Source organism: Struthio camelus, chromosome 18 (assembly GCF_040807025.1).
Source record: "Struthio camelus isolate bStrCam1 chromosome 18, bStrCam1.hap1, whole genome shotgun sequence".
NCBI classification, from domain to species: domain Eukaryota; kingdom Metazoa; phylum Chordata; class Aves; order Struthioniformes; family Struthionidae; genus Struthio; species Struthio camelus.
Genome location: NC_090959.1, coordinates 1,013,249 through 1,028,331, shown reverse-complemented (window position 1 = coordinate 1,028,331; position 15,083 = coordinate 1,013,249).

Below are 15,083 nucleotides of genomic sequence, written 5' to 3'. Positions count from 1 at the left end.
TCCTCTCTTGTCCCCAGGGTCTGGAATTCCTGAGGGCTCAGGGCCTTAGGAGTGAAGACTGAAGCAAAGAGGGCATTCAGCAACTCTGCCTTCTCTGTAGCCTTTGTCACCAGGGCACCCACCCTGTTCAGCAGCAGGCCCACATTTTCCCTAGTCTTCCTTTTGCTCTTGATGTATTTGAAGAAGCCCTTCTTGTTGTCCTTGACATCCCTTGCCAGATCTAATTCCCAATGGGCCTTAGCTCCATCTGCCTCTTGAGCCACTGTAACAAGAAACTGAACCAGGCTTTCTGAGAGTACTTAACCCAACTTTATCCAGACTGGGTTCTCCTGAGCTACTAGTGGCATCAGACCTGGCACAGCCCAGGCACCCTCCAGCCAGCAGCCCCATACGTGCTGGTGATGGGAGGCTCCCACCGCTGTGTCCCCCCTCATTTCCCAGCAAGCAGCCCAAGGTGGCTGCAAAGACTCTGGTTGCCTAGTTCCAGTGTGTGACCCTCTCCTTCCCCTGTCCCGCTGTAATGCATGGGACAGCCTGGCCTTACTGAGCCACACTCTGATTCTACCTGTTTCAGCAATGCCCTGGATTTGTGTCTCTCCAGCCAGCCCTAGCGTTCAGTGCCAGGGTGGGCCCTGGAGACATCTCAGCTCTGGCCAAAGGCTGAGCCTTGCAACCTGTCGCCTGCAGCCTCCACCGGCTTGCTTTCCCCCATTGCAGCACAGTTAGTTGCTGTTTCCCCATTAGCTGGATATCCGTGTTGCACCTCTTTGCAGTCCTCCTTCCCCAGTTTAATGGAGTGGCTTATTGTTTCCACTGTGCCACTTTTTGGGGAGTTAGAGAGCCAGCTTTTCTTGTTTGACAACTCTATTATCTTATCAGAGACTACATCGTCTTTTCTCCTGTTTCCTACTTAAATCTCTGCATCTTTAGCTGTCGCTCACAAAGTATCCTCCTTTAGGACAGCTTCCTAGCCAGCTGTCCCGGCTCAAAGCTGTTTATTGAATGGTGCTGCCTGTAGGTGACAGCTCTGACTCTGCAAAATCCACCCCCAAATTTGGCAGGGCTATGTGAAGGCCTTACTGGACTTGGCAGGAGGTTATGTGCTCTTTGCACTACTGACAACCCATTCCCACTGCACCCTCCTGTCCCAAACAGCATCTACAGACGTGCAGCAGGGTTAGGAGTGGTGCTCCAGCAGGTCACGCAGCTGTTGCTGCTGTGCCCTCTGCCATGACATCGGGTCTCTGCTTTATCCCTAGGATTTTCTGTGAGTATTGTGGCCATCTCCCACCCTCCCAGCTCCCTGACTCTCCTGCCCAATGACAACAATAGGCCCTCTGGGCTCCTCTCTGTGATACACCAGCTAATTCAGCTTCAAAGGTGCTCCCAGCCCCGTGGTCCTGCTGTGTCCCAGTGGGGGGTGCCTGTTGCTTCCCCCCAGCACCTCTTCCTTCTGCCTTTCACTGAGAAACTCCCCAGGCCACTCCCATTCCTCCCTGGGCCCCAGCTCTCTCCTCCATATTTTTTTATTTGCTTTTCCTTCTTTCCTTCTCACCACACATCTGTATTGCAGCGGTCAAATTTGTCTGGATGCAGGGAACTGGTGTCTTAGGGCTTCTATGTTCAGGAGATCTGGCAGTGCTGGCAGCATTGGCAGCCACCAGAAGTGCACCTACAGCTCCTTCCTACAGCTATCTGCCACAATCTGGCCCCCAAACTAATTCTCACTGCCTCTGCATGCAGCTGAACCCTGGGGAGCCATGCTGCAGCTGAGCAGAGACAAATGTGCCTCTGGCTGTCTTCAGCCCCCAGCCACCTTCTCTGGGTGCCAGGGCCTGAACCAATCACCCTCAAGCTGCAGAGGCCGCATTCAGGGTGATTACTGGTGGGAAGTACCTGGGCCTGCAGAAGCAGGGGTTTAATGGCTGGGGTTGGATCCTGAAGGCTGTTGTGGGGAGCTGAGGGCCTCAGAGGTGGTGTGGGGCTGAGGACTAGCTGGGTCAGCCCAGTTTGGGGGTACATGCTGGTGAGGGCCATCATGGTCCCCACCACGCATGGTGCTCTGGGGGCCATCCTTGTGCTGAAGGGGTGTCCCAGCTCTGCCCTGCAGCAACCCCCACGCTGCTGGCAGACCTGCTCCCACGAGTATCTGCAGCATTCGGTGGGCAATGGGCTGGGAAACAAAGGGGCTGTACCCAGGAACGGAGAGTGCATATGAGCTGTGGCATGTCTGCTAGCCACTAGCCTGCCTCCTGTGCAGCATGTTGCATGGTCCCTCTGTGTGCTGTTTGGCCCATCTGCAAATCACCTGCCTCCTCTGCAAGTTGCTTGCTCATTCTGCATGTTGCTCGGCCTCTCAGCACGTTGCTTGGTCCCTCCACACATTGCATGGCCCCCTATGTGTCACTTGCCTCCTCTGCACGTTGCTCAGCCCCTCCACGCACTGCTCAGCCCCTCTGCGCAGCTTCATGGGCCTCCCTCTCATAAGGATGCTCTGGTCCAGGGCTGCCTCTTGGCTCCAGAAAGGCCGTCCTTCCCTGCATGTGAGGTCGCCTAGCTCCTTCCCAGATTTGCTCTCTTCCAGGTGCCATCAGCTCATGCCTTTCCAGGTGCAGGTCTGTGTCGGCAGGCAGCCCCACTTCTGTTCTGCACAGCCACGCTGGGCGATGAGCCAGGCCCCCAGCACTCCTGCCCCATAATCCACAGTCTTTTACGAAACATTCCCTGGTTCTTGCACTCCCTGTCCTGGCTCGGCCCGCACCTTGTTCCAGGTCTTCTCCCATGGCCCTGCTCAGTGTACGCACAGGCTGGCCCAGTTTGGCCCTACGCGGCTCTGCTCGCGCCCCCCCCACCTTGCTGCCAATGCTGCAGCCGGATGCACCACAACCCCAAACCTGCCATCACCAGCTGCCAGCCTCCCTGGAGGGACTCGGCAACATAAAAGCAGAGCCAGCCGGAAGAAGTCAAAGTGCTTATTAGAGAAGCCATTAGAAATGAACTGGAAGCGCTGTAGATCACTGCATCCCTCATTCATTAGTTACTCCAAGGCTGTTAGTGTTAGGAAAATTCATAGCTGCTATTGCATATTTAGTGCTCAACAAAATTAACCTAATTTGGAATTTAACTATATTTTCTTAATCTGAAAATAAGAGTCCTGCAGTCAATAAGCAGCAAAGTCCCCCAGGGCTCTTACTGCAGAGGAAGAATCAAGCCATTGCTATGCTAACAAGTATATTAGCTAATGAAAACAGTATTTAAAATAATCACAATATTTCTTTATTTGCATGTAAAGATGACATAATAAAAGATAATTAGCAGCATGTGAAGCAGTTCTACTACTCAATTTTCTCAGTTTAGATAATTAATTATCTTAGTAAAATGCATCGTTACGGCTAATTTTAGAAAATCTAGCAGCTGCAAGGTCATAGTGGGAACAATTTCAATTTGTAATTGGAAGAAACATGAAAGTGAGTCAGATAATCTTTTATTAGATAATAATAATGAATCATACGGGCACATAATATTAAGTATTTTAAGAGGCAGAAAATGCACTGAATCATTTAATAATATCATCAAATAAGCTTCAATCAAGTGCTGTCAGGGGAGCTTGCAGAGATTCAGTACTTGCCTCCTTCCCTACCCCTCTTGCTGAAAAGAGGGCAAGGTATTTTTTGGAAATTTTCCCTCCTCTTTGTGCAGAAGTGTCTGGCTGGAGCTGCATCCAGCCTGGGAGCCACAGACCCAGGGCCAAATCCTGCACCATCTGCCTTGTCCCACAGCAATTCTCAAAAATACCACCTTCCCACCCCACTGCTCAGTGGCAGTATCCTGACAGAGGAGAAAACGCCCCTGTGGAAGGTAAGTGGGACTGGCTCGGCCCACGCAGCCACGTGGTTGTGCACACCAGGGGACCCTGGGTGTGAGGCAGCATTTAAGCTGCACATAGCATGGCTGAGCACAGGCCATCCGGCGCAAGAGGACCTGACACATCAGAGTGCCTGACACATCAGAGCCCTGAGCTATGTGATGCCTGAGAAGACCAAATCCTGTGATGCCCAGGGAGATCCTGCTCCCAAACACAGGTGAAATGGTTTCCCAGGCCAGACTCTGCTGGCTTCCTGCTCCAGGAGAGCCAGGAGCAGGCTGAGAGCCCAGCTGAGAGCCCAGCTCTGTCCTGGAGCACCTCCTCACATTGCCACGTTTACAACCATGGTGGCTCCACCAGCCACTCGCCGCTGCCAGGTGCCAGTAACTGCCCAGGGCTTCCACCTCTAGGCACATGGAGGCCTCCTTTGCTTCATGTCGTGCCCCATATTTCGACAGCAGTGCCTCCCAAACATGATAAAACACCTTCTGCAGATAAAAAAAAAACCTCTGGGGCCTTCCCATGGCCTCCTCCACCCCTCCTTTGGCCCCACTGCCTGAGGACCTCCTCCTGCTGGTGCTCGGGGTGGGCACCTTTCCTCCCACCCCTCCGCAGGCATGGCAAGGGGGCCCAAACCACTGCTGTGCACGGGCCCTTCTCCCACCACTGGCAAGGTCTTATCACTGAATGACCCCAGCAGGTGACCCGGAAGGGACACTTCGGGGTAGATGACCAAGTCCTGGCCCAAATTGGAAGAGAAACCTCCTGCAGATGGGCTGGGACCCATGGCAGGGCCGGATGTCTGCCATATAGGCTTGAAACTAAACAGTCTTGGGCACACCCAGTGATTTTTCTCACCTACATTCTCATGAATGCTTGGAAAAGGCTCAGGAATGGGCCTGAAGGAGGTCTTGGACGGAGGCCGGCCCTCGATGGGGAGGTCCTGGATCTTGTTGGGGTGGCCAGAGACAAAGAGGCTGGTCTTTGCACCACCTGTCTTGAATGACACTCTGAGGCTGCCATCTCAGCCTCCACCTCACGGCCCTTGTCTGCAACAATCCTGCACCTGAGCAGGTTGATGGCTGAAAAATGGGTCTTGCTTTGGATGCACTGTTTTTTCAGGTAGGCCATTTGTGGGCAAGGAGAGGTGATCTGGAGCCATCTGTCTGGTTTGTATAGGGCGCCAGAGTGACACTGTGCTGGATACAATGACCCTTGATGGGGAAAGGGAAAGGTGGCCGTACAAAGCAGGGATGCAAAGAGTCTGTGACCAGCATCCCTGGGCAAAGGTGCTGTGCGGCTGGCACTACAGCACCTTTCCAGCCCTCAGTGTGAGAACGACAGCATTTGGCTGTCTTAGAAAGGTCCCTGAAAAGGGAGAGGGAAGTTGTACTGGTGGGGTGAGAGTCTGAGCACCCTCTCCATGGCTCATAGTATCCAGTATGTGGGACATGAAGCAATGTGACTGGCAGGAAACCACAGCATGATGGCTGAGGAAGGGTGTGCTCTGGCTGAAAACGGATCTTGGCTCTCAGCTCCCACCAAGGATGCTGCCTGGGATGTGAGAGCTGGGTATCAGGCTGTTGCAGAGCAGATGGCCTATGCTGGAGGAGTCAGAGAGTCTGGGATGGTGCCGAGGCCAAGAAGAAATGCAGAGAGAGCAGGACAGTGGCCATCTGGGCCTGCATGCCCGTCCCATATCCCAGCCCCTCCTGGATACCTTTTCTGCTGCTGGACAAGAGTCTTGGTGTGCAAGACAAAGCAGCTGGGTAAAATATAATTTTCTTTTGATGGGCAAAAGGATCCTGGTTCCATAGGAATGTATTCCAGGTTCACTGCATTGCTGAAGCTACCAAACACCCAGCTTGTACAAATGAACCTACAGCAGAGAAGCAGGGGGACATGAATGTGGTATGTCCAGCTCCAGGCCCTAAGGACCTGCTTCCCCTTGCCCCCAGGCTAACCTTTCATGCCCCCAGCCCACAGCTGCAGAGCCTGGCCACAGCTGCCTCTTCTGCCTGCTCTGCCTGGGACCCACTAGGCTGGGAACAGCCCAGTGCAGGCACAGACCACTCCAAAATGAGCGCATAAAAGCAGCTTTGCAGATGATCACAGTCTGATCAGACACCCCTGGCACCAGCAAAGGTGATAATACCAAAGCACCCGTGCGGGCAACGTTGGGGCCTGACTCCTGGCAGGGAGCTGGTGCTGCGTGGTGGAAACAGTGCAGGGAGCAAGGCCAAATCAAGGGTTTGCCATGCTCTGGCCAGGGCAGAGAGGTTGTGCAGCCATCTCATCTCTGGGAGGAATGGTGATGGGGGACAAGGTCCTCCGCTTGGGGACAATCCATGAGGATCCCCTGGCAGCCCATCACAGCTCTGGGGACCTCTCTGACTTTGGACAGACAGACCACCGGGGTTCTCCAACCAGGGCTCAATATAAAATCTGCTCAGAGGCATGTGTCATTCCTGAGGCTTTGTGCAGCGGAAAAAAGCTTCCAGATTTGTAAGCAGGAAGCTTCCAACACTTTAGCTTAAAAAAAAAAAAAAAGTAGCCCAGTAGCCCAAGGCACTTAGGCACAAATCTGCAGTGTGTGAAGAACATGACTCCCAAACCTAGCCAGGGGATGAAGTAAGACCATTGCCCATTTCCTATCAAGACTCAGTGGGATTCAGAGCTCTAACTCACTGCAGAGGGAGCTGAAAAGCCCAGGCCTTCCCTATGCTCCCCCCTCTGCAGCGCTGGGCAACGCTGTGGCCCCTGCCATGAGCCTTGTAAACTCTGAGTGGGCAGCTCAAGCCTCTGAGGTCCAGCAATGGAGCCTGCTGAATATCCTCAACCACTGAGGTTCCCTAGGATCTCCTGGGGGTGCCCTAGCATCGTTGCCACCTGTGGGGACAGGGGCGCTCTGTTACAGGCTCTGTTACAGGCCTAGGCTCTGCTCTGTGGAGGTCCTCCCCATGAGTTTGCTGTCACACACATCTAATGCAGAGCTGTAGTTCCAAAATGCAAAAGTTGCCTCTCGACACTGTAACAAAGCTGCATGCATGCGACCCTACACCACCCTACATATGATGATGGGACACCACTCACTCTCTGTCCTCAGCCTGATTAGTCCAATTCCCTCCTTTCATGCTCAGAATTGCAGACCCAGCCCAGAACAAACCTCCAGATTTCATCCCTTGAGGAGCTGCATCACATCCTGGCTCTTTCGCCAGCACCGACTTTGCCCCATCAGCTGTGCAGCAGCCCTGGGACGCTGTCTCACCAAGGTCCGTTGTAAGTGGGCACTTGGCTTTTTGGTGAGGCAGTTTTCCTCCTCGCCCACCAGCCCCTGCCTCTGCTCTGGGGTTTGCTCGGCGCCCAGGGAATCCAGGTGCCCACTAAAGCCGTTCGCACCGCAAGCAGGTTTCTGGCGCTCCCACTAGGCCAGACCTATTTGCCATGAAAGGGTTGTGCCACCTTCTGCTGGGAGCAGGCAGACACCCCATATACCCTGTCCACCTGTGGCAGCTTTCCACCATCACCATTTTACTGCCTTTACAAGTTGGTGTCTACAACATGTCTCCTAGGATGGGCAGCTGCATCTTGTTTTGCTCAGGAAACTATTGCATTAAATCCCTGCCGTACAATTACTAGCTGTATTGCTTCATTCCCTCAGCTTTTCTGTAGAACTGCTCGCTGCTCCTGCTTGCACCCAGCACTTGCATCTCAATGACACTTCCATCAGAAACAGGCCAATTTCTTGCATTTGTGCTGAAGTTACATTCTGCTGAGTGCCCCTTGCTACAAGGCTCCGAGGCAGGTACTCTCCCGCCAGACACCAGCTCTTGCCTGCAACCCTTCTTCCTTGGAGAAGGCCTTCCTGAAGCTGCTACCATTGCTAAGGTCAGGTCTGAGTGGTTATACTGGCAGAGGAATTCACAAACTGCTGCAAAGGCAGGAAAAAGCAGGCACAGTGCCAGAGATCCCAATAGACCTGGAAACACCTACAGCTCTTGTTGAAAAGAGATGTTTTATGAGGTGGCAGGAAGAGGGAAAGGAAGGGGTATTTTCTCCTTCATAGACTCCTCTTCCATAGAGGCCCTTCTTGCTCAGGACATGTCCCCATTTTCAGAGCTGTGGTCTGGCCATCCAGGAGGGCTAAGCTCCCATTCTGAGCTCAGCTCTCATGGCTGCATTTAACTGACCCACTCTCAGACACCCAAGGGTGCCCAGACCAGCTAGTGCCCTTATGGAAGTCTCCAACCTCCTTGCCCCTGATTCGGGACCCTGGGAGCAGCTGGGCAGGCTCAGGGCTGGTGTCATGCATGGTGCTATATGGAAACCCCTCCTCTTGGACAATGTCCTTGAGAGGCACCAGGAGAGGAAGCAAGTCACCGAGTGCCCTTTAAGGCACTCGGTGACTTGGGAAAAGAAGTATTAGTACTCTGGGAGGCCTTAACTCCCCCTCCTCTGCCCTCAACTTTCCTCAGAGGTGTCCTACTCCAAAAGCTGGTCATACCACTAGAGCTGGCTAGGGTCCAGAGGCACTGTCGCTGCTCCAACAGCACCTATATGATGGATCTGCCAGGTTTTCACCCCTAGGTTTTATTTTGCTCCAACCTCTCCGTCATATGGCATATGGCTGGAGTAGTCATATGTACAGATGTGTGGCACTGAGCCCCAGTGCAGGCCTCCTCCTGCTGAACCAGCTAGGGGATAGCTGGGGTGTGGAGCTGGAAATGAGTCGTTTGTCGTTGAGGAACAGTTTTTGCAGAACCACGGCTCACTTTGGAGGGGTGCAGCTCCATCTGGCTACCCACCCTGGGGCCCCCGCTTAAGAGTTTGACCCACGTTTCAGCAGCGTTGCTGCCTGTCTGCTTTTTAAGTCAGTTGGTTTCCTGCTACTTGGGGTCTTAGCCTTGTCCTGGAGGACGGTCTCTGAGCCGAGCCTGCACATTGCAAAGCAGTGAGATCATTTATGATTTCCTCTCCAATCACCCGTGTTGCACACTGACCAGAGATGGTGCCTTCCTGCTCCTCTGCCAGGCTGGCCAGTTTATCATCCCAAGAGTAACTCTGCCCATGTGTGGCTACCCAGGGTGCAGGGCTCCAGAGGAGCTCTCAACAGCGAGGAAGAGGAGCGAAGCCTGCTTGGCCAGTCAGTGCATGGCTGGACACGACCCAGCTACAGCATGGGGCTTCCGGACAGCCTTTGGTCAGATGATTTGGGTGCTTGGACACAGCCCAAGTTACTCAGTGACATGGGGTCTGCAGGGCCACACCATCTACAAGTAGGGGGGATAGTCCTTCAAATGTGGCTATTTTTAAGCAGATGCAAAGGATAGACAGGGAGTCATGAGCCTCATTATTTATCATGAACTGATGGTTTGGTCCTGCAGCTTCCCAGGTCTCTCCGCAGGACTCCCCATGCTCTGCTTGCTGTGCTGGGCAGCTGCCGGGTGCTGTGATGCCCCTGGCACCCTGCAGCCCTGCAACAGCCTAACTGTGAACACAAAAATACATTTTGTCTCGGAGAAGACTGGGGCTGTACAAGTCCCATGTGCTGGTGGCTGCTGGTAGTGGCACTATTAGGAATTAATATTTTTTTAATATAGAGAAGAATAGTTTTGAGTCTTTGTCTCCAATGACATCATACCTTGCAAGAGTTAATCTCCCGTACATCAGGATTTTCGCAGTGCTCAGAGCAATGCCTGTTCCGGTGCTGTACTCCCACTGCCTGTGTGGTCTTGCTTTTCCGTCGGGAGACGTTGCTAGGCTGGATTGCTGCTTTGCAGAACGTACTGAGCTGTAAATTTCCAATGAGATGTGTTTATTAACAATTCTTACCAAAGTGCTGCACTCTGCAGAGGGCAGCAGGCAAGGAGGAGAGGGTGAAAAGCCTCTTTGTTTTGCAAGTATGGGAATTACTTGTATGGTTATTGACGGCAGATTCAGCCAGCATTGCTCCTAAAGCTTATTTCGATCTTATCACATGCTTGCGGGCTGCAGCTGTTGCTGTTTTTACAGCTCTCACCATCTCTTTTGGTATCATGGTTCGTTCCCCAGCATGGCCAGGGTAGGAGGCAGCAGGACGGGGCAGGGCACGGGGAAGGCAGCACAAACCTGCCTCCCTTCAGCCGCCTTCTTATTAATCATAGCTACCTTGGAAAAACATGGGGAAATCGTCAAGGTCTCAAGGTTTCTTTTACAGCTGCATAAAGACTCAGAGGGGAAAAGGGGCTTTGAGGACTGGTCAGAGAGATATCTGCTTTTGGTTTACCGGTCTGAACGGGGTCCATGCTGGAGATGAGGTGGAGGTACTTTCCTCCGATGGCTGTCCCCCTGAGACCCACACTCCCTTCAGCCACCCTGTCACAACAGATGAACCTGGCACAAAGAGACTGGCCCAGAGCCACTGCAGACACCATGGTCTTTGCACTCGCTGAGACCCACAGCTCGGGCATGGTGAGGGGGAAGCAGCCTGCACTGAGGACACCAGTGCTGTCCTAGGCTCACCAAAATAGGGACACAAATAACAGCCAAGATGTGGCTCCTTCTCCCAACACCAGACTGGCAGCCTCAGTATCCTCCCTCCAAATGCAAGGCTGAGAGAGTAACAACTGGGCCTTTTCGGGTCTAACCTTTACAGGAGACCCTCCAGTCCTTACTGTGGGGTTTCACATGGATGCCCATCTCAGTGACGTCTGGATGTCTGATGTCAGACTTACGAATACAGTTTTCAGGGCCTAATGGCTGCCTTGAACAGCAAGACCTTGCAGCCTTTCCCAAGCATTTGCTCTCTGGATTCAGTAGATCTGTTCCAAAAGCTTGTCCTCTTGTCAGGTCCTCTTGGATGAGACCCAGCTCTAACTCTGAGGTCATTCTAGACTTTATTTTCTGCCCTTCCCCAGACATACAGAAATTCTGCATTCAAAGGCTGAAAATCAGCTGGGTCCTGAGTCATAAGCTGTGCTCTGAGCTATAGGAAAGAGTAGACCTACAGCTTAATAGTGTCACCAGAAGATGAGTGGGAAGCTACGGAAGAACAAGAGCTCAGGCCTCTACAGGCATTAGAGCAGCCTCTTCATGGCCATGTGGCCCTGGAGTACAAAACCAAAGGAGTTAGGAGGTGGCACGGGGCACAAATTGGTGAGTGGTCCCTGTGAGGGACAGTTGCCTGGGGATTTGGTCCTACAACGGCTGCGGCAGCTGGAGGACACGTAAGGCTATAAAGGAGAAGTGGTCGGTTCTGTGAAGCAGCATGGGGATGCTCTGCCTGCAATGCCACTTATTCAGGATGTTTGTCGCTGTCACCAGGAACAGCCACATCATGGGGCTGTTGTTAGGCACAACTTACAGATTTATCAGGTCTGACTTGGAACCTCATTGATGGGTCATAAACCAGCAATAATTCACTGCCAGGAGCAGAGCTACAGAATGAGAAAATAAAACCAAGCAATAAATCTACCTGGGACCACAAGCTTTAAATGGCAATGTGATTTTTAAAAAGTGGGGAGCTGCTGGCCAGCTATGCAAATAGGACAAGATGAGCACAAACAGTGCATTCAGTAATTCATCAGAGGTCCAGGACAGTTTGAGCAGAAGAGCCTACAGTGGGGAACAGTTGTGATGGGTTTCCCAGAAGCAGGGAGAGGATCCACAGTGCCATAGTTTTCAGGCTGGACTTAGGAATGCTGTGAGCTAGGACACAAGCAAAAACGGTCGAGTCCCCAGCTCTGACACAGCATCACCTGGCAATCACCAGCGAGCTGCTGCTGGGGCTAAAGGGCAACTGCTGCTCCTGTGAGCCCACCTTGAGCTGTCCCAGACCTCATTTCTCAAACAGAGCATCTCGGCGAGCTCAACAAGAAGCAGTGGGGGAAGCTAGTCAGAAATCTTCTGCCAGTGCAAGTGGAAAACTTAAGTTGAAAATGCTAAAATAGTTTTGATTTGACAAACATTAACCAAATACAAGGCTATGTTCCCTTGCAGCCCAGCCCACAGCCCAAAAGCCTGAAAATCCTTGTTTCCATGTCCAGTGGTGCTGATTAGGCCTTCCAGGGTATCAAGAGCTCTGGCTCCGGGAGACCCTGCCTGGTGGGTTTGCCCAGAGCCCCGTGTTTGCTCGGCAGGACTTTATGGCTGTATCTTCTGGGGAGACTGCCAGAAAGCTGGGACCAGCCTGGGCTCTGGCACAGCTCCTTGCTTGCTCTGCTCTGGACCAGGCACCATGATTTTCCTCCTGGAAATCCTCCTGGCATGCAGGCAGGGCTTGCTGCTTCCAGGCAGAGCTCAGGTGGCCTATCCCAGGTCCAGGGGTCCCAGTGCTCCAGGGCATACAAATATGCTGAAATATCTAGCCTGAATATTTTCTGCCATGAGGACAGTCAAGCAGTGGCACAGGTTACCCAGGAGGTTGTGGCAGGCTCCATTCTTGGAGGTTTTCAAGATCAAACTGGATAAAGACTTGAGCGATCTGGCCTTACCCCATTTTAGCAGGAGGTTGGACTAGGGATCTCCTAGTCCCTTAAAGCCTGAATTATCCTGTGACCCTATGAATTTGAGCATCCAAAACACTTGGAGCCCTGTTTCATCTTGGCATGACTCCTGTCTGGACAGGAGCCGTTCTGTCCTGAGCTATGGACAGCGAGCCCCAGCAGCCACTTGATGCCGATGTCAAGGCCAATGCCGATGCTGTAGGTTGGTGCTAACAGCAGGAGGGAGCTGGCAGGCATGGCAGTGTCCTTGGGCAGCCACTGAACCCCCCCGCCACCTCCACACACACACACTTGGGTATTTCTGCAGCACAGCCAAGTGACTTTGCTCCCTATAGGGCAAACCTGCTCAAGCAAGCGAGAACCGACATCAGCTGATGTTGAACACCACTCACTGTCCTGGGCAAATTGTTATAGCATGTCCAACAGCCACAGAGCTCTGAGCCTGGCGGGCACAAGGGCACTGCAACCTGCTGCTCCCTGCCTCACAGCAGCGATATCTGCAACTCCATGTCCTCTGCGTCCACCAACTTCTACATTCATTTTTATGCATAGCTTGAAAATGGTCTTGTTTTAAGCTCTCATGTGCTTCAGGAGCATCTTCTGGACAAAAGCCACTTGTAAGCTGTACGTATATGCTTCTAGTAGTCGGCAGAGTCATGAGCCAGGCCTCTACCTGCTACTACTGACTGTCTCCTGTGGCATCTCCTGGGACAGCTGAAATGACACATTCTTGGCTAGGTCCCCAAAGTACTTCCCACTAAGCTGCATTTTGTGGTAGTCAGAAAAAAATTGCATTTCTAGAACATGCCATCACACTGAGATTTCTACGGGCCTTTCCTTACCTGGCACTAGTAATGCTGTCATAGTTAATAAAACCCAGACATCTAAATAGCACCACGCCAAGGCAAATCCTTAATTTTCTTGTGGTTGGATATCCAGTTGGATAGAGAGAAGAAAGGTGACCAGAAGAGTGCTAGGTCTTCCTCTGTCTCCCCCATGCACTCCAGACCCAAAGCTTTCTCAGCCCTCTCTTGCAGTCTGTCCTAGGGCAACCGAGTCCCTTGGTAGAGATAAGATTACTCTGCCCCAGGCCCAGCCCCTGGTGCCCCTTCCTGAGGAACACCAACTCCTAGACGTGTGTTTAGCTCAGGTGAGTTGAGAGAGGGTCCAAGTGGGCCCAGGGCAGGGCTTCTAACCTAGATCAGCACCTGTGAGCTGCTCCTCTGTATTGCCCCCTCCCCAGAGGATGAAAGTGGTGGAGCTCAACATTAGCTCCACCAGGCTAACAGCTGCCGTGGTCTTCCCGCATCCAGTAAACACATGCAAAGAAACTAGGCTCTGGTTGTACCTAGACATGGATGCCATGAGATTATTAGTCCATACAGTGTTGGATGCTTTGGTAACTTTTCTTGATCAAAGGCTCAAAGCCTGCCCGGTTTTTTCCTCTGGGCTCTCTCTGTGGGGCTGCTGTACCAGTTACACTGCCTGTTGTGCTGCTATGAGCTTCATCTTGAATACATGCAACTTTCTGGGTTTGCAGGGTCTCAAACAAACGCCAGGATGCCAGAGAGCATCCATGAGGAGATGTGTCGATGCCAGGTCACACTCTGCTCTAGGACACGTTGGCTGGGCATCAGCAGCTGAGGAAAGAGGCTGCGTTGCCTTTCTCAAACTCTTAATAGCTTTGCAATGTCATGCAATCTCATGTATTGCTCTAGATGCATTCCAGTATCAATGGTGTCAGCCTCCCCTCTAACACAGTCCAAATTCCTGAAGTAATTCAACGGGAAGAGCATCCTCAGCTCCAGGAGACCAGCAGGCGGAAAGCACTTCCGAGTTTCTGCTGGCATCTGTGTTTCGCACAGTGGCATTTCCCCAGAGGAAGCTGCCATATGAGAGGGTTGCTGGTGCCTGCGCAGTCTTGGAGGTGCAGGTGGAGATCATGCACCTTGCTGTGGGCTATGCATACTAGAGATAGTAGGTCTTGGAAGACCATGAGGAGCTCTCCTACTCAGTGATATCCACTGCTTCTCATGTGCCTGGGATGGAGAGCAATGGGAATAAGCTATAACCACAACAACAGAGACTTAAATACTGAGTGAAAAAAAAACCCTTTGCAAAGACAATGCAGCACTGGAGTAGTACATTGACTGGGAGAGAAAAATCAGAGACACGCATTTGAGTTTTCTAAGTCCCGGTTGGAAAGTAGATGCCAGGAGTGACACCCCCCCCCCACCCAGTACTGCCTCTGATGCCTGGGTGAGGGGTGGCTGTGAGAGCTGGTGGGGCTCTGCCAAGAGCTGTGCTGCCAAGCACCGCTCCCACCGGCACAGTCTGAAGCACTGGTGAGCTCTCGTGTTTGTGCTTGTTTGCCTGGGCTGGGAAGGGTCAACTCTTAACTGCAATACAGGCAGGAGAACACTGGCTGCTCAAAAGCCAGGCCCTGTCAGAGTTTCAGTGACTCAGATGATTTTAATTGCTTTGCTTTGCTTTTCAGTGAGGTGCCTTGCAGAGTTATCCGCCATGCCCTGCTGGCCGCAGGGAGACAGGGACAGCGAGTACACAGCTCGCCATCGCAGAGCCCCGGCAGACGTGCCAGTGGCATCCCGCGGCCGTCCGCTCGGCTTCACTTTCACCTCCTTCACGTCACAGTGAGCCCCGGGCTGGACGCCTGATGGCAGCCCTGGGTGGCAGAGGCCCGGGCAAACAGCTCAGTCCCCGGAGGTGCCCCCGCT